Source organism: Coregonus lavaretus, assembly GCF_964263955.1.
Source record: "Coregonus lavaretus genome assembly, chromosome: 15".
Classification (NCBI taxonomy): Eukaryota; Metazoa; Chordata; class Actinopteri; order Salmoniformes; family Salmonidae; genus Coregonus; species Coregonus lavaretus.
The window spans coordinates 24,560,543-24,579,718 of record NC_140002.1 but is presented as its reverse complement, the minus strand read 5'-3'; the positions used below and the strand labels follow the sequence as shown (position 1 = coordinate 24,579,718).

Genomic DNA, 19,176 nt, shown 5'->3' with positions numbered 1-19,176 from the left:
TGCTCTACAGGGAGAGAGACAGGAGAGAGGGGGGTTATAACACAGTCAGATGAACATGCATGCAGACACACATGCACACACTGCATCCCTCTAGTAAGGCCTCCAGGAGCACAGAAGGACAGACCCATCCACACAAAAGAACAGACATGAACACACGTGCACTCAAACACACAAAGTCAGATGGACACACAGTAGGGCTGGCACAATTAAGTGATAATGCCCAAGAAGCTGGTGTTTGGAGGATATATTGGCACGGGTGTTGTTAGGCCCCAGACGAAGTCGACGGCGGGCAAACCCTGCCAATATATCCTCCAAATACAGGCTTCGAGGGCATTATCACTTTTATACAACGGGTTACCAACATATTCAAATAATGATTGACCTATGTTCATTAAATGTTATTTTGATTAATTTATTCATACTATTTCATCCTTCCACAATATATAGTCCCGACACAAATCTAGGGCTGGTCGTTCATTCTATTGGTCCGGTTGCCAGAGACTCGACCCGGTCGTTCAGTCTTTTTGTTCTGTATCTATGGACGCGACCCAGTCGTTCGTTCTAAATGTTCCATTGCCATACTGGCTGGCAACGTTCTTATCCCTTGCTTGCTAGCTAGCCATCTACGGCTAACTTACAGTCACGTCAAAAAGTGCAGCCAGAATAACAGCAAAGTAGCTTCATTTGTTTAAGCTGTTTTCTAGTGACATTTATTTGGATACATCCATAACAATGAGCTAATGAGGCGCGATTTCGCCTGGCATAGAAAATGTACTCACTCGTCAGGACACTTCAGAGGAGCTAGGCAACAACACAGCTAACACAATCACTTCAAACTGAAGCTGGAAAGACAGCAAACTAGCTGCACTTAGTTTCGTTTGACCTGTTTTCTATTGATAGCTAATTTTCCCCAAACATCGGACACCCCCTAACCTCGGACACTCTCTAGCGGTTGGAGGACTGAATCACCTCGAGCTCAACATTTAAATGGACTGAAAAATAACGGTACGTTTTGTGACTAACCACCGATTTTCAGTGCAATTTATGTAAGTTAACTTAGGTTTTGAGAGTTTTCAAAAAAGTTATATGTACACATTTTGTGGAACACGCTGCATATTGTAAAATTTGACTGCGCGACAGACCACACCTAATTTAATATCCAACTTTTTACCTCTGAAATATAGCTAACGGATTTTCTAATGTTGCTATCTTAGTTGCTAAATGTTGATAGAACTGCTAAGTAAGCAAAAAGGAAAGAAATTGTAAGTGTTAGATAATACATATCACGAAAACAGCTGCATGTTGTCAAGCTTTACCGTATCAAAATTGGAGTCCTCTGACGGAGGCGTTTTGCACAATCTGCAAAAATGTATTTGGAACTTTGAACCATGAACTTTTTGACACCTATCACTGTTGGCTATGTTTCATCTTACAACAGCTACATAGAGGCAGTATTTAGTCAAATGGTACAATGTATGCATCAATATTACACTAATTGGGACACAAATTTTCATTACAGATAACATCAAACAAAAAACGTGGGTACACTTTCAGTTATTGTGAAAACTTTCATCACCTTTAAATGCCTTAGCTTTGAAATGTAAATGTTTATACATATTCAGATTGAGTTATCTTTCTAAAATGTGTATAGTATGCCAAGTTATTTAGGTACATGTATTTACCACTGCAGCATGGAGAAAGTCAAGAGGAAGCAGTGGAGTGAGGTGGACATGTTCCATGCCATGGAGGACTGCGGGGCAGGGATGGCTATCCGCCAGGCTGCCAAGGTTAGGCATCTTTTGTTTTTAGGAGATTACCATGTGTATGTGAATTTTATCTGCTAGTAACAGTTTTCTTTTCTTATCTACCAAGGTGCATGGTGTATCTCGGCAGACCCTGGCGGACAGGCTGAGCGGCCGGGTGACCCATGGTTGTCGCAGTGGACCACCCACATTGCTTGCACCAGAGGACTCTGGTGCAGTACTGTATCTACTGCGCCAGCCATGGGTTCCCCTTCACCAGACAGAGGCTGATGAAATACGCCGACAAAATACGCAGGTATTTTGTGTTCTATGTGTTTATGTATGTAGATTGGTGGACTGACTGTTCTCAATGTGTGTGATGTTAATGTGGATGTGTATGGTGATGCCAAAACAAACATTTTCATCCTGGATGGACAATTATATATTCTATTCTATTGTAGGTTTCGGCACCCAGGGGAAACAATCCCACCACTGGGGAAGAGGTGGTGGGAAATGTTCAGGAGGAGGCACAAGAACCTAAGCATGAGGAGGCCGGACACCCTGGATAGGGGGAGAGCTGAGTGTGCCACACGTCCGACGATGGACACCTTCTTCACTTCTTATGAGAAGCACTTGGAGGAGAGTGGGTTGAGGGAGAAACCCAGACAAATCTATAACTGCGATGAGTCTGGGTTTCGTAGCGACCAGAGCAGGCACAAAGTGCTGGCTCCCCGGGGCGCAAAACACGTGTACCAGCAGGCTCCGGGGACCAAGGAGCACATCACAGTGCTGGCCTGCTTCAACGCAACTGGGGAGGACGTCCCCCCGTTTATCATCTACCCCAAGTGTTTCCCCGGTGGCCACTACACACTGGGAGGCCCCCCCCAAGCCTTGTATGGATGGTCAAGCAGTGGCTACATTGACGGGGACCTGTTCAGGAAGTGGTTTCAGCACTTCATTAAGCATGCAGTGAAAGAGCGCCCTCTCTTTCTCCTCTTCGATGGGCACAAGAGCCACATGGACCCGGAAGTGCTCGCGGCGGCACTAAGGGAAGGGGTTATACTTCTTTGTCTTCCACCACACTGCACCCATGTCCTGCAGCAGCTGGACGTGGCATACTTTGGCCCTTTAAAGGCTGAGTTCTCCAAGGTAGCTGGAGACCTTAGCCATTTTGACCACTCCTACATGGTAAACAAATCAGAATTTGCCAGAGTATTCTGCTACCCGTATCAGCGATGCAAGGACATGCGCTATGTGGTGGAAGGGTTTAAGAAGTGTGGCCTCTTCCCTTTTGACCCTTCAGCCATTGAAGGGTCCCGTTTAATGCCGTCTCGAACCCTACCGGGTCCCAACACCGCCTCTACTGGAACCAGCAGCACTGTGCCCTCCATCAGCACCTCCTCCCCAGCGACCACTGGAGGACCCTCAGCCCCTGCTCCAGTCCCAGCCACTGCTCCAGTTCCATCCCTAGCTCTAGAAGAGCACCCCCTAATAGAGGGGGGGCTGATAGCGAAGGACCTGGGGCACATCCTTACTGTCCTGAAGTATTGGCTGGACCGATACAGAAGACTCCCTGTGGTCGCCACATGCCTCACCGGGGAGGAATACACGCGCCAGTGGCAGGAGAGGGGTGAGAAGGAGAGGGCAGAGGAGAAAGAGCGTTGGGCAGCCCTCAGAACACAGAGGGCACAGGAGAGGGCTGACATGGATGAGACCATTGACGCCATCGCCTCTGCTGGACTCCCTGCTGGAACCACTCCTGACAGCTGCATCACCACTGCCAGTGCCTCCCAGTGTGCAACACCTGTAGGAGCCGCCGGAGTCCCCAGCTGAAGAAGGCGGCCACATGCCTACTCTCCCGGCCACACCATCGTCGGCCCCTCAACCCCACCATTACAAACACCAGCTCCTCCAAGCCATCGTCGGCGGTTTTGTCCACCACCACCCCAACGCACACCACCCCCCCTGTCTGTCACCACCAACACAGCCTCCTCTGGACCAACTGCCGCCTGTCTCCCCTGGTCACACCACCATAGCAGCCTCGTCTGGTGTCCCTGCCCCCTGCAATTTGAATACCACCACCTCCACAGGTAAACACATGTTAAAATACGAAAAAATTACTGTTTGTTATCTGTTTTATAAAACAGCAATGTAAAACAAATAAATATATATATATATATATATATATATATATATACACATACATACATATCTACAGTACATAGCACCAGCCCTCAAGTCATCTCCACCTCCTCCAAAACCTCTGCAGCTTCCTCCAGAGGTATTGATGTAAAAAAGTTGAAAAGGGTTTTCATGCAACATGCTCTGTCTAATACTACTTTTTCTCAAACTGCAGCACAGAAAAGGAAGAGAAAAGCTACACCGGTCACATCTGTCACACCACCCATGGCACCACTCTCAGGTACTTCATAATCTGTTTTTCTCGCTCTCTCAGTTGTATCAATTACTATTGTTGTTGAAGAACTTCTACATTTTGCAAAACCATATTAATCAATTTGTATTATTATTTTATTTTTTATAAAAGAAGACACCACCTGCTGTGCTCGCTGCGGGGAGCGTGATCCGCCTGCAAGCTCCTCTCAGGAGTGTAGATCCGAGGTGCCATGGGTGTGCTGTGACTTCTGCCAGCACTGGTTCCACTGCAGGTGTGTGCAGTGGGATCAAGAGGTAGCGGTGGAGCTGGATTTTTATTGTGATTTTTGTGACAATATAGGGATGGAGGTCGAGATTTAATTGTTTGTTTTGTTTGTGTTCATATGAAATTATTTATTTGTTCAAAAAAATAAATGTCTAAAATATAATATATATATTTATTGAACCAATCTTGTGTATTTCTTCCTTTACTTTCCATGTGCACCTCTGCAACACAAACTCCAACAGTGTTTTCATTGTTTATGTTAATGCACATAACTGAAATTAAAGTGTATTTGATGTAAATTATTAATACTCATATTTTATTTGGTTACAACACTGAATATGTTGATGAAGAACCATTTTTTAAGAGTCCACAGGAGGGCGCACCGGGCTACGCAATGAAAAGTTGACAGGCAATTCATTATTTTTTACCGGAAGACTAGCCAACTAGTCAACTATCTAGTAAACACTTCGGGTACGTGGTTGGTGTCTCTTTTTTCAACAAAATTAAACTGATATATCTTGTAATTGAACAAAATAGTAAGGTGGCCAATAACTGGGGGCCGTATGCCGATAATACGGGACGTATTTTTTTGCTAAACCGCTTATCAAAAGCTGATAACAGTAGTATTTCCAATGAAATGTCAAACTTGCTAATTGCTAACCCGTTAGCTAACATTTTTACGACACCAATAATCACAAAACATTGAAGGCTTGATCACAAGATAACACTGTTGAAGTTAATAGGGGCTCCCGAGTGGCGCAGTGGTCTAAGGCACTGCATCGCAGTGCTAGCTGTGCCACTAGAGATCCTGGTTCGAATCCAGGCTCTGTTGTAGCTGGCCGTGACCGGGAGACCAATGGGGCGGCGCACAATTGGCCCAGCGTCGTCTAGGGTAGGGGAGGGAATGGCCGGCAGGGATGTAGCTCAGTTGGTAGAGCATGGCGTTTGCAACGCCAGGGTTGTGGGTTCGATTCCCACGGGGGTATGAAAAATTAAATAAAAATAATGTAAGTTGCTCTGGATAAGAGCGTCTGCTAAATGACGTAAAATGTAAATGTAATATATTTCTTAAACGCTGTTGAAAATGCCGATAATATGGGATTCTACGCTAGTTCTATGTATATATCCATAAAAATGATGCTGATTCATGATTTCGACTGGCAGAGAAAAGCTGCTTGCCTTATCCCGACACGTTCATTACTATGGGACATCTGGAGATCGAATTTGAATATTCAAACACTGTTGCAAATTTCGGAGACAGACAGCAAGGTTTATACAAATCTCCGCTGATGAAAACTAAAATGTGAGATAATGTCTAGATGCTTTTTATAGTGGAGATCAAGTTTATAAAGTGCCTGGCTGGGCTGATGAGACAGTGGATTGCGCAGTCCGATGGAAAAGAGTAAATAGGCATTTTAACGTCATAGACTTAGCCGGTGGTAACTTGTGGAATAGATACCGGCTGGAATGCAGTTTTAACCAATTAGCATTCACTTTCAAGAAGCAAACTGTCACCGACCACATCATCATGATGTTGCAAACCGCTGGCGTAAACATCCCCACCGGACACAAAATTGGTAGCTAGCTAGATGGAGTCCGCTGAAGATATTTTTCAATAAGTGTATTTTGCAAGTGAGTAGTTTGCATGCGCCTTGACGTTAGCGTTACAAGCTTACAACCACTGATTGGCTGTGGCTATAATTAACCTAGCTATCGGTGTCTGCATTGTGTCAGCCTCGGTCATGTTTCCGATTCCTGCCCGCATTTTAAGCCCTGCCTACACAAACTCCTGATTTGTTGGGAGAGTTGTCTGTCTGAAGAGCACCCTCCCATTTTCCCCCTCCACTTTAAGTGTCCAAGATAATCCAAAATGAACCCCAGACCTAGTGCTGTTGCCCTAGGTCTGGGATTTCTGAGACTACCTCAGATAGACCTCGAGTTCCTTCATAGCCAGGGCATGGAGTGTAGTTTATGAGAAACGGTACCCATAAAACATGACCACAGAAGACCTTGAAGCACTGCAGTGAGAGCGCTTACAAAAGCATGCTTCTATACTTGAATATAAGAAAAAGTCCACAGGCATAACAGACATGGACAGCTGCTTCAACAAACATGTCATGGCCACACACTTCGAGACCTTATTCTTTTAGTCAATGCTTAAGAGTTTTACAGCACAGGACTCACGTAGCTTCTTTTGTTGCATTCACCCTTCAGTGAGTATCTTTAGTAAGGCAATTACTGACATATTGGCAATGTTATAAGCACAAGAGGACATATTTAATTGTGACAAAAGGTATTTAACCATTCCTTTATAGATGTAATTCACAGAGGAGAAAATAGCCTCAAGAAGAACTCTCGCATAGAAGGAAGAAAAACATGAGTTATTGGTAGCTGTATTTTTCTCCCAGTCTCAAATCTATCTTCAGAGCAGTAGCTACACCGCCTCAAAAAGAAATCAATCCACTCTAATTGGAGTTTATAAATCTTCAGGCTTGACATCAAGTTAGTTGTGACAAGTCAATAAAATAAAATAAACATTACATTCAGGGACACAGCCTTTATCCACTTCCTCTGCCATTTCTCCATTGTAACCCTGCTTCCCGAAGAAAATGCTATGAAAAAAAGACTACATTTCCCAATTCCCATCCCATATGCATTTTAATTTTTTAAAAATATATCCGGAAAGTTAAATGTAGACCTACATTCAGTTGAGAGAACATTCTCTATTACAATAAAAACCTGGCCATTCTGACTAGATAATATAACATAACTTTATTGACTTGTTGTTCAAGGTCAGTGTGTAACAGAAAGACAAATCAAATGTATTTATACAGCAGATGTCACAAAGTGCTATACAGAAACCCAGCCTAAAACCCCAAAGAGCAAGCAATGCAGATGTAGAAGCACGGTGGCTAGGAAAAACTCAGTAGAAAAGGCAGGAACCTAGGAATAAACCCAGAGAGGAACCAGGCATAATCACCATTTATATGTGCAACCGAATGAACTCGACACGGATGACATCAAGTTCACATTAAGGCCCTAAAATAATGGATTAAGGCGATTACAGGCACATTTCTATCAAACCTCTTCTGAAACCCCCCCCACCCCATACTAACCATCACACCCCTCTCCCAGCCTCAGAGGAGAGCCCCATAACCTGTCTCTTCATTATACTCCAGCAGGCCAGTAATTAAATCAGTCAGATTCTCCCACTCTCCAGTGTTCCCTCTCCCTCATTCCCCCTCTCTTTCACCATCCTTCTCTCAGCAGTGCCCAGACACATTACGGAGTTATTCATTCTGACACCACAGTGAAAGTTACAGGGTGAAAGCTGAAGTTGTGTGTTTTACTTTAATTTGTTAAAGTGTCCATATAATGGTAGTTTATAGATTTTTAAGTTCACAGAGGCTGCTGATATAAAGAGTTTGCCCAGGTCCTGTTGAGTGTGAATATAACTGTAACCACTCACTGTGCACACAGAACACTCCTCCTTTCATTAAATGGCCTTACCCTGGGGCCCTGTACAATATAAGCACAAAGCACGAGGCCCCTTTAACAGACAACCTTTTATGGCAGGACACAATGGCTGAGCTTAACAAAGGAGGGAATGAGAGACATCCACCGCCCACCACCAAACTCTCCGCAATCAGGTGAACGGCATTTTAACTGTCAGCACAAAAGCAAGATCCATTCAAACGCGGTGGAAGCGGCGGCGGTAGGGAAAAATGATCATGTATCACATTAGGCATTTGTGTCGGCCGTTAGGGCTGGAATTGGAAGAAGGGCCCCCGAATCACATCTACTAGAAAAGTAATACAATGTAATGAATTGCAGAGGATGGGAAGGCAATGCCGGGGGGACCGTTTCCAACGCTGCCTGATAAATGGACCAGCCAAACAGAATAATTTCATATTGGGACCCTGTGGATCAAAAGGAGCCTCTCCCACAAAATGCTGGGGTATAAAAAAAAATATCACCTGGGCTGCTCCCCCCAAACACTAGGCAACAAGGGCCACGCATTACAAATGGGAGTCTGTCACTGGCCTCCCCTTCCTGGCAGCCACAAATTGGATTCCGAAGATCGGGGGAAAAGCAATGACCCTTTCAAAACTTTTTCTAAAACGGTTGCTGGGCTACTAAAAGTGGCTCACAAAATGTGCTTAACTCTCTCGGTCTGATTTCTCACTGGCCGGGGCTGGTCTTTTTGGCTGCCCAATGCTCTGGAAGGGTAGACCTGATTCAAAGTGACAGCTTGGCCCCTTGAGAAAATCTCCTGGATGGTCCAACAGCTACCAACCTGAGGCCAGGACTCTCAATCTGTCTCTCTCTCATTTTTCTCTCTTTCCCTCCCTTAGTCTATCTTTCTCCGCCTCTCTCTTTACCTCTCACTCTATCTCTCAATCTTTCACTCTCACTTTCTCCAGTGTTCCATCTTTATCCCACCTCGCCCACGCTCTTTTTGGCTTGATGTGTTGTGGGTAGTGATGAGACTGTCTGCTGTCAGCTCTATAGGGAACCTGCACTGACCAAATTAAAAACCATCTCCCTGGATCGCATGATCAAAAATCAGAATCACAAATATCCTCAAGTTCCCATCTGTTACACAACCCCCACGATCAGCCAGTGAAACGCCTGGGCTGTGGTAGAACACTGCAACAACAACAGATAAAGGTCCGGGAGAAAGAAAACGCCATATGGTGGGCACAGCAACAACGTTCGAAGTCAATACTCAATTCTCCACTACATTTGCATTTGGTTTAGCTACGTACTAGGCTGTTAAAATATTATCGATTGAGCTCTGGTTTGACATTGGAACAAGGACTATGAGGGTTGCGTCACTTTGTAAGGCGAGGGCAGGTCCCTCCATATGCACCGGCAATAAATCACAGGTAATGAATCGACCATTATGAGATTGATTTTGGCTAATTCCGACTGAAGCACACTGACACAAACTTCACATCATGCTCCCCTAGAAATCCTGTGATTAAACAACGAACATTTGCATTGTGGAGTGACTGTAAGGGAAAAGGTTACAGGGTCAAATTATGAATGGTGCATAAATTATCCCGAAGACTCATCCGGTTTACTCAAATTGGGAAGGAAATGTATCTGTGGAATGAGTGGGAACGTGATTAATCCGTGGAATGAGCAGCACCCTGCTCGGCAAAAACATTAGTCTTTATTTAATGTGGGACAGGGAATATGATTGGGGCTGTGACATCATCGACAGGAATAATTTTACGGTACAGATGAGGCGTTTACTACCAAGCGCCTCATATATTTCTGCTTGGGGGAACATGTCACATTTCCACAAACAGCTAATTGAATAAACGCAACATGAGAGAAGCGAGTCATGTAAGCAGCATCAATTATGTGGGGCTCCAAACGGCAAAACATTCACGTTGATTAATATTGCTAATGAAGCCTATCTGGTTTTATTAGTTTCTTTCAGCATATCAAAAGGTTGGTAATGTAAAGTCTATAAAAGGACCCCTTGAGTCAAGTGCAGCTTTAGCTACAACAGAGTCACACAACACAACCTTGATATGCTAAATGCACTCATGTTGTGAATTTAAACCAACCTACCCTTTTCAAAACTTTTCAATACATAGTGTACACAGAAGCAATGTGCATTGTGTGGTGATGACGTAACAAATAGCAAGAAGGTCAAGTGCCAAAATCTGTAAACACTCTTACCCAGTAACTTAAAAGAAGTGACCAACTTCATGACCATGAAGCATAAACTAACAAAAACAAATGTAGTAGTTCCATCCAGTGAGTTACAGTGTGAAGTAACTGAGAGTTTTGATTCGAACTGCTGTGGTCTGGAGACATCTGGGAATGGGAGAGACAAGGACAGTATAGTACATTCAGGGACACATGATCAGTAGCAGACACAACCTCTGCTCCCACAGCCATGTTGTCCTAATGCACTTTTGAATTCAATTAGCTTCCAATTACAGTGGAGGCAATATGGCCCAGGGAGGATCTGTCTGAGGTGGTGGATTAATTCCCAGACGCTTGGCAGCACACCAAAGACTGCAGTGGGGCCCAGAAATGTATTCCTCCAGCAAAATAATCAAGTGCCCTTGTGAACTTCATCACACTCCCCTCTCCCTGGGCATGCTGCTATGAGTTGCTAAGGATTTTTTGTTATGTCTGTAAGGATGATGGGCTTGGGAGAGTATGAAAGGCTCCTATTCTGGGATTTGGATGACCCCTGTACTGAGGGAAATACACAGGGAGTAAACAGGTAGTGGGGATAAGATAAGACATTTTACTGATGAGCACTGACTGCACACAGCCGTACAATAAATGATAGAAACCAGCCTGATAAGTGATAAGCAGCGTTTCTAACAGGAATGGAGTGACAAACAGTTGTATAGGAACAGTGTGTGTTGAAAGGTAAAAATACCTCACAGAGCTAGTTAGCTACAGTGAGGGAAAAAAGTATTTGATCTCCTGCTGATTTTGTACGTTTGCCCACTGACAAAGAAATGATCAGTCTATTATTTTAATAGTAGGTTTATTTGAACAGTGAGAGACAGAATAACAACAAAAAAATCCAGAAAAACGCATGTCAAAAATGTTATAAATTGATTTGCATTTTAAATGAGGGAAATAAGTATTTGAACCCCTCTCAATCAGAAAGATTTCTGGCTCCCAGGTGACTTTTATACAGGTAACGAGCTGAGATTAGGAGCACACTCTTAAAGGGAGTGCTCCTAATCTCAGCTTGTTACCTGTATAAAAGACACCTGTCCACAGAAGCAATCAATCAATCAGATTCCAAACTCTCCACCATGGCCAAGACCAAAGAGCTCTCCAAGGATGTCAGGGACAAGATTGTAGACCTACACAAGGCTGGAATGGGCTACAAGACCATCGCCAAGCAGCTTGGTGAGAAGGTGACAACAGGTGGTGCGATTATTCGCAAATGGAAGAAACACAAAATAACTGTCTCCCTCGGCCTGGGGCTCCATGCAAGATCTCACCTCGTGGAGTTGCAATGACCATGAGAACGGTGAGGAATCAGCCCAGAAGTACACGGGAGGATCTTGTCAATGATCTCAAGGCAGCTGGGACCATAGTCACCAACAAAACAATTGGTAACACACTACGCCATGAAGGACTGAAATCCTGCAGCGCCCGCAAGGTCCCCCTGCTCAAGAAAGCACATTTACAGGCCCGTCTGAAGTTTGCCAATGAACATCTGAATGATTCAGAGGAGAACTGGGTGAAAGTGTTGTGGTCAGATGAGACCAAAATGGAGCTCTTTGGCATCAACTCAACTCGCCGTGTTTGGAGGAGGAATGCTTCCTATGACCCCAAGAACACCATCCCCACCGTCAAACATGGAGGTGGAAACATTATGCTTTGGGGGTGTTTTTCTGCTAAGGGGACAGGACAACTTCACCGCAACAAAGGGACGATGGACGGGGCCATGTACCATCAAATCTTGGGTGAGAACCTCCTTCCCTCAGCCAGGGCATTGAAAATGGGTCGTGGATGGGTATTCCAGCATGACAATGACCCAAAACACACAGCCAAGGCAACAAAGGAGTGGCTCAAGAAGAAGCACATTAAGGTCCTGGAGTGGCCTAGCCAGTCTCCAGACCTTAATCCCATAGAAAATCTGTGGAGGGAGCTGAAGGTTCGAGTTGCCAAACGTCAGCCTCAAAACCTTAATGACTTGGAGAAGATCTGCAAAGAGGAATGGGACAAAATCCCTCCTGAGATGTGTGCAAACCTGGTGGCCAACTACAATAAATGTCTGACCTCTGTGATTGCCAACTAGGGTTTTGCCACCAAGTACTAAGTCATGTTTTGCAGAGGGGTCAAATACTTATTTCCCTCATTTAAATGCAAATCAATTTATAACATTTTTTACATGCGTTTTTCTGGATTTTTTTGTTGTTATTCTGTCTCTCACTGTTCAAATAAACCTACCATTAAAATTATAGACTGATCATGTCTTTGTCAGTGGGAAAACGTACAAAATCAGCAGGGGATCAAATACTTTTTTCCCTCACTGTATAAGAACCTGAAGACGTCCTGGCCCAGTTACCCTTCAGTCAGCCACCTTTGCAACGTCGCTAACAACTGTTCTCTTATTCACACATTCCCAAACTCTCACCCACGACTAACAAGTCTGAGGACGTATGTTGAGATCCACAACTCTGAACCTCTGAAGCCGCAAAGTAACAAAGTTGTGGAGCTCCGAGTTCAAACCAGCTGAAATACTCAAATCCCTGTTTGTTCATTTTGTAAATATTATTTCCAGCTAAGAGAAAAAAACATCTATGAAATATTCATGAGCCCAAACTCTGAGCAGAGGAGAGGGGAAGATATCTACGTTCTAGTGCATTATATAATTAATTTGTTTAGCAAACTTATCATCCTTAGCACAACATAAAAAAATATATATATAGTTTCCATCCACAAACTCATTACGAAGAGATTGTTTTTTAACTGGGGCAATTGAGGCCATTTGTAATTAGCTGTAGGGGTAGGACAGCTGCTCCCCATTAAAGAGTGAACAGTGAAGCCAACATCCTTCGGGTCACCAGCGGGCTGCTTTAACCACTCGGCTGGTCCTCTGATTGAAGCCTCCCTCTCCCCAGAGCTGCTCCCATCAGCAGAACAGCAGGAAATGGGCCTTCTGCTCTCCAGGGTAGGGCTATTAAAATATAAATCACGTATTTTTTCTGGTTAGTTAGGATGATAACAATGCCCCCATTAAGCCAATCCAACTTCTCAACAGTTATTTTGAGATGGTAGTCCTCTGTAGCTCAGTTGGTAGAGCATGGCACTTGTAATGCCAGGATAGTGGGTTCGATTCCCGGGATCACCCATATGTAAAATGTATGCACGCACGCATGACTAAGCATATACTAAATGGCATATATTATCATTTATATTATTGCTACCATTGATGCTAATGAGCCGGGGCTCTGCGGGAAGCGGCACTAGCACGCCCCAAAATAAACTCAAATTAAAATATGAAAAAATGACCGCTTAATGAAAACATGCTCACATCGTCGACTACAGATGGCCTGCATGAGCGCGTGCATAAACACAGCAGCTCAGGCTCCTGAAAAAATACAAAAGGATAGAAGTTAGGACAACTGAGTCTCAGACAAAAAGGAACAGTTATGCCACCCCCAGGTGCTGCTAAAAAGCCTTCCTTCACACAACTTAATGAGATAAGTGGTTAACTGCTTAATAGACATAACTTTCTGTTAAAAGGCAGCAATGAATACGGCTTCACTATCTAGCAAGCAGGTGTCTATGAAAGGGCACCACCACCTCCCTTGCAGCCCTTGGGCCAGACAAACACAGTGACCTTCTATAAGGTGTATTAGGGAAAATTCAATTAGAGCCTAATGAAGAGCGAGACAATTCCCCCACCATGCGAGCAGCTAAGCCCATTAATTAGCCAAAGCGCAGAGGCATAAGGTAGGCATCAGACAGACTGTCATGAGAATTTCTATCTCTAATTCAACCTAAGCTTGAATCATTACCAGGGGTTGTAAGGCTCTGGTTTTAATCATAAATGATGCAAGGTCCACAACCAGCAAGAATGATCTGTATTTTTATTCATGGAGAGCTCTGGCGCCAAAACCCATACACTCCTGTTTTATACCCCTTGACACACAAAGGCACTTTGCTCCGCCCACCTTTAGGAGGCTTTTTTTAACCCGTTTTCTCAGTCCCCTTCACCCTGGAATGTTTAGTCCCGCCCACCTCTGTTAGTGGGTTGCCACTACATTATAACTAACACCGTTCACACATTTATACTGTATTTGGGGTGAAATCCTTTAGTCATTATTCTTAAAATACAAATTAATCTAACAATCCACCCCTTTGACTAAATGTTTTCACATTCAGAATAAATGTATTTTACAAGCATGATTAATCTCAGAGATTACGTCAGAACTAATAAACATTTCATCCAATTGCGGTCTTTCAGGGTCCAAATCCTCGTCATCCACCAAGCCTGGAGGATCGTTTTTCACATTCCCCTGTTCAGAGTCCGGAGTCAGTCCATCTCTCATCATTGTTTAGATACTGCATTTCACCAACGCCTGACTCACCAATCCTCGGACACAGGAAACAAAACCACAACCACATAATACAAGAATACCCATACAAACACTGACCGCTCCTAAGATGGTGGCTGCTATGGTTTTCCATTTACCAAACATTTAATCAAACCACCCTATCCACGATGTACTAACTTCTGAGTTCTCAGTTCATTCTTCACTTAGTGCAGTTAATTCTGTAAGAGCTCTGGTGACTGTCCCATCCAGTGTGGTGTTGTTAGGGATAAATGTGCAACAATGGCTTATCATTCTATAGACACCGGCCCTTTCTGCCTGATCTAGAACCAACCTCTACTAAGTTATGAGCGGGATGGCGGATAATTGCTCGGAGATCCCCTTTACTGCATCTCTAGTCTGGTTAATAAATCGTTGTTGGTTGTAATAGATATAATTTATCCAATCCACATTCTTGTTTATTGTCACCCACCAGAAAAATGTTGTGGTAAAACCCTCCCATATTTGATTCATAGCTCTGTATTCGTCTGGAACACCCCTGGGGATGCCTATACCATCTATCCAAATTGGGCTATTTCCTTCCTGACCTATATTTCTCCTCCTCCTGATTATTCTTCCTGTCACTGGTCTTTGATGACTAATTCTTACAGGTTTGGACCAACAATACCCACCCATCCTTCTGGTAATGTCTGTCGAATGCTCCCTTTGTTAGTGCATGCCCACCACACATCAGTCAGAGGGATGGTAAGGTTAATAATTTTTCCCCTCCCTTCCTTATCTAAATCAGTCACATTAATTATCTCCTTACAGCCATCAAAATCACCCAAGTTACGGGTGCCATTTCTATGTCTGTAACACTGGTATTCGCCAGGAGTTAAAGTGAATCTAGGTGGGCTGGCCGAGTAAGTCAACTTTGCCAGCCCAATCCCTGTGAAATTGGGCTCTTTTTGATTGGACCCTAGGTCTAATACACAGGGAAACATTGCCTTTGGCATTGGGGCGGTCAACATTGTCGGTCGCCCAATGGAGCATACATAACAATTGATCTCCCCCAAGGCCCTAGCGGTGTACTTCATCCACTTTAACCAGAGATTCTCATCAGGGACCCCCTCCACTTCCCCTTGGTTCCATTCTTGGAGGAGAAAATCTTTCACAGTGGACGGGTTAGTCGAATTGACTCCGTCATCCCTTGACTGATCTACTCGGTCTATTGCTATTAATGGATTAATGACAGTACCTGTGCCCTCCATATCTTTTGACTCCCTCAAATGTAATCTTAGACAAGTATCCCATCCGTATTTGTCCGCGCAAGTCCAGTAAGTTCTTTTCATGTCCTCTTTAGTGACCTTTACTATTGTTACTACCATCTCCGAGGGGATGTCGTTATACCTTCTTATCCTCCATCTGGACGTCCAGCACCCCCCCCCCCGTCCCCCGTCCCCCGTCTCATATCTCCGTCCCCCAGTATGTCTAAATACCTGAGCCCAGGAACAATCCGCAGAGGGAGCTGAACATAAATACAATGGGATCTTATAATCCCACGTTGCTTGCTTATTTGCCCTGATAAGATCCCTAATCCTAATTTTGAATTTTACTCCCCACCCTTCTCTTGACTCCTATTTTGTAGATCACTCGCCCTTGACGGTCAGTATGTCGGGTCGCTTCCCTTTTATTTCTTAATAATGGTAAGGCCATAGCGTAATTGGTGCGAGGTGGTGGTGGATCTTGACATACCAAGACTATTGCCGAGACTATGATGCAGCTCAGGGTCACCCATATTCCCAAAAACCGCCAACCCTCTCCTGCCTTTAGTCCTTCTGCTTGGTACCACCCCATACTCACACCCTTAGAACACACTACAGTGATGATAGGTCGGGGTAGGAGATCTTCGTTAACAGAGGTGATCCCCGGACCTTATTGGTTCAGTTCTTCTCTCCAACTCTGTGTCTGTTCAGTGGTGCTTGTATGTGGTCTTACCCTCTTGCAGTGGGTAACATGGACCCAGGTTACTCTCTCTGCTATTCTAATGGCAAAGGCAGTGACCAATATAACCTGATAGGGCCCTTCCCAACAGGCCTGCTTCCAGTTTTTCTTCTTTAGGGACTGGATGCTCACCAGTCACCTGGTTAGATAGAGTGGGTCACCTTCTCCTTTAGTTCACCTGTGGGGTACAAAACCTCTGACATACGGGTGTGGTTAATAAACTATCTTCACACATGTTCAGATTAATCTAACAATTTCTGACTGCATTCTCTTTCTAGACTGTATCTAAAAAAAATGTTTTCTTTCTTTCCTCTCCTTCGTATATTATTTAATCCTACCATTAGCCTCTTCCCCCCTCTTGACACATAGTTCTGCTCATGTGTCAATATTACCACCTACCTAAACAATCACTTAGGTAATTTATCAACCAATTGCCATGCCTTTCATTTTTGAGACTGTCTTTTGCTTCTTTATTGCTCCTCACACTTCCTTGGTCTTTTATGGCGGCTAAATTCGACTTTCATTCAGTTCAGAATCAATTAGTAATCCAATCAATCAATCTCTTATCTTGTAAAAACACTTATGTTTAGTTCAAACTCTGTTTTACCCCGGCTCTCCCGGGCTTGACCTGAAGACTGATTGTTGGACATGACAAGTCCATATTTAAATAATCCAAACCTAACACAACCCCCCCTCCTGCTGTAATCAATCAAGAAGATAGCAAAGGAGAGACAGGTTTTAGCCTGAACTCTGCTTAATCCTGCCGATGTGCCCCCGAGCAAGGCACCCAACCCCCACTGCTCCTGCAAGTCGCTCCGGACCAGAGCGTCTGCCAAATGACCAAAAATGCAAATGTAAATATTCTCTACTTTCTCACTCATGACGTACATCTACGTTTGGGTGAGAAAGTTCATACGTATATATCGTTGGAAATGTATAGGTACCTCTCAAATAATCGCTTCGTGGTGTTTTTAGCCAATTCTTAATCGACACGAATCATTTCTTCAAACATTTTACCCGTTGAACCAAAAAATAGACTGTCCTATCTCCGACACTGCCCTTTCCTTTACCCCTGCAGTCACGATGGTTATGACCTGTTCTGTTACAGTATTTACACGGGGCCTTACACTCCCTTGCCAAATATTCCTCTTTGTTACAGTTAAAGCACTTCCTCTCTCCTTCGCGCTTCCAAAATACCCTCGCTGTCTCTAGCCCCTCCCCTCGCTGTTTCTTCAAATCCGTTCCACGGTTTACATGCATCTGCTTAATCATAACTTCTAACTTTTCCACATCGAGATGCCCAATAAATCCATACCTCTTCTCCCAAATGGATCCATAAAACATATTTCTTCGATCTCTTCCTAACATATATCTTTCATCCCCCGTTAATTCTCGGACCTCTTTAGAATATTTTTTTCCCAAGGTGGAAAAATAAGAAATCCCCCCCGTTTAGTAATAATTCAATCCAGAATTATTTTCCTAGGAGTTATTATTAGATGCGTCTCTTGAGCCAATGTTATGATCTGCTTTTGTAATTAACCATTTAAATTATCTAACCCAGAGTTTTTTTTTTTTACTCCGGTTTCATGAAAGGGGTCAGATAACCATTTTTTCTCACGCGATCTATTTCGTCCCTCCTTGAAACAATTATCACGTATTTCGATGAATCATTAAGTCTCACACGTACACAACATTTTACGATTTATTTCTAACACTATCCGTAACCTAGAGGTCGTAACTGCTCCAGTTTCATGAAATAGACAGAGTTAGAGCAAATCCCCAGTTGTCTATGCGACTTTTGACTTATCTATCTTACACGATGATAATTATCTCCCTTCCTGTTTATATTGTAAAGACTGTATCTCGTACAATCTCAATATTAACTAGATTATTTTGGTAATAGCTATTTACATAGGGTCAATTCCAGACCCCCCTTCCTTCCATTATAATAATTATTATTTCCTTTGAGATTTTGGTAACTATTCTCTGCCCTTCACAATAATTACTATTCTTATACAAGTTCAAATAATTACACCAAAATCCATGAATAAAAATTACTGACCCTTTCCTTGCAGTTTGGATTTAAATGCTTTTTCAAACTCGTTAACATCTTTATGACACTGCTGGTCCATAAGATTAATCACCGGCCTGTTTATAACCTTAACGTCGAAGGCCAGGACTATTCTTCACGGATGCAATCACCCGCCCGTGCACGGTTTCGGTGTCCTTAGAACGACAAAGACGTATTTTAAGATCCGGCTCGAAGGACCACTTGTCATGAGAATTTCTATCTCTAATTCAACCTAAGCTTGAATCATTACCAGGGGTTGTAAGGCTCTGGTTTTAATCATAAATGATTCAAGGTCCACAACCAGCAATAATTATCTGTATTTTTATTCATGGAGAGCTCTGGCGCCAAAACCCATACACTCCTGTTTTATACCCCTTGACACACAAAGGCACTTTGCTCCACCCACCTTTAGGAGGCTTTTTTTAACCCGTTTTCTCAGTCCCCTTCACCCTGGAATGTTTAGTCCCGTCCCCCTCTGTTAGTGGGTTGCCACTACATTATAACTCTAACACCGTTCACACATTTATACTGTATTTGGGGTGAAATCCTTTAGTCATTATTCTTAAAATACAAATTAATCTAACACAGACAGGCAAAGGGGTTTTAATAATGCAAGGCTGGCCATCTTCAGGGCATCTCTACCTCACCGTGGCGGCGGTG

At 43.6% G+C, this 19,176-nt stretch overlaps 2 long non-coding RNA genes across 2 annotated transcripts; one reads left to right on the top strand and one right to left on the bottom strand.

The window, feature by feature from the left end:
- Positions 1-4,086: 4,086 nt before the first annotated feature.
- LOC311142461 lies at positions 4,087-4,581 on the top strand. The gene is made up of 2 exons (XR_014614316.1): positions 4,087-4,164; positions 4,288-4,581. It is a non-coding gene; the product is annotated as an uncharacterized lncRNA (long non-coding RNA).
- Positions 4,582-13,980: 9,399 nt separating this feature from the next.
- LOC311142462 lies at positions 13,981-19,176 on the bottom strand. The gene is made up of 2 exons (XR_014614317.1): positions 18,923-19,176; positions 13,981-14,148 (listed from the first exon to the last, which is right to left on the bottom strand). It is a non-coding gene; the product is annotated as an uncharacterized lncRNA (long non-coding RNA).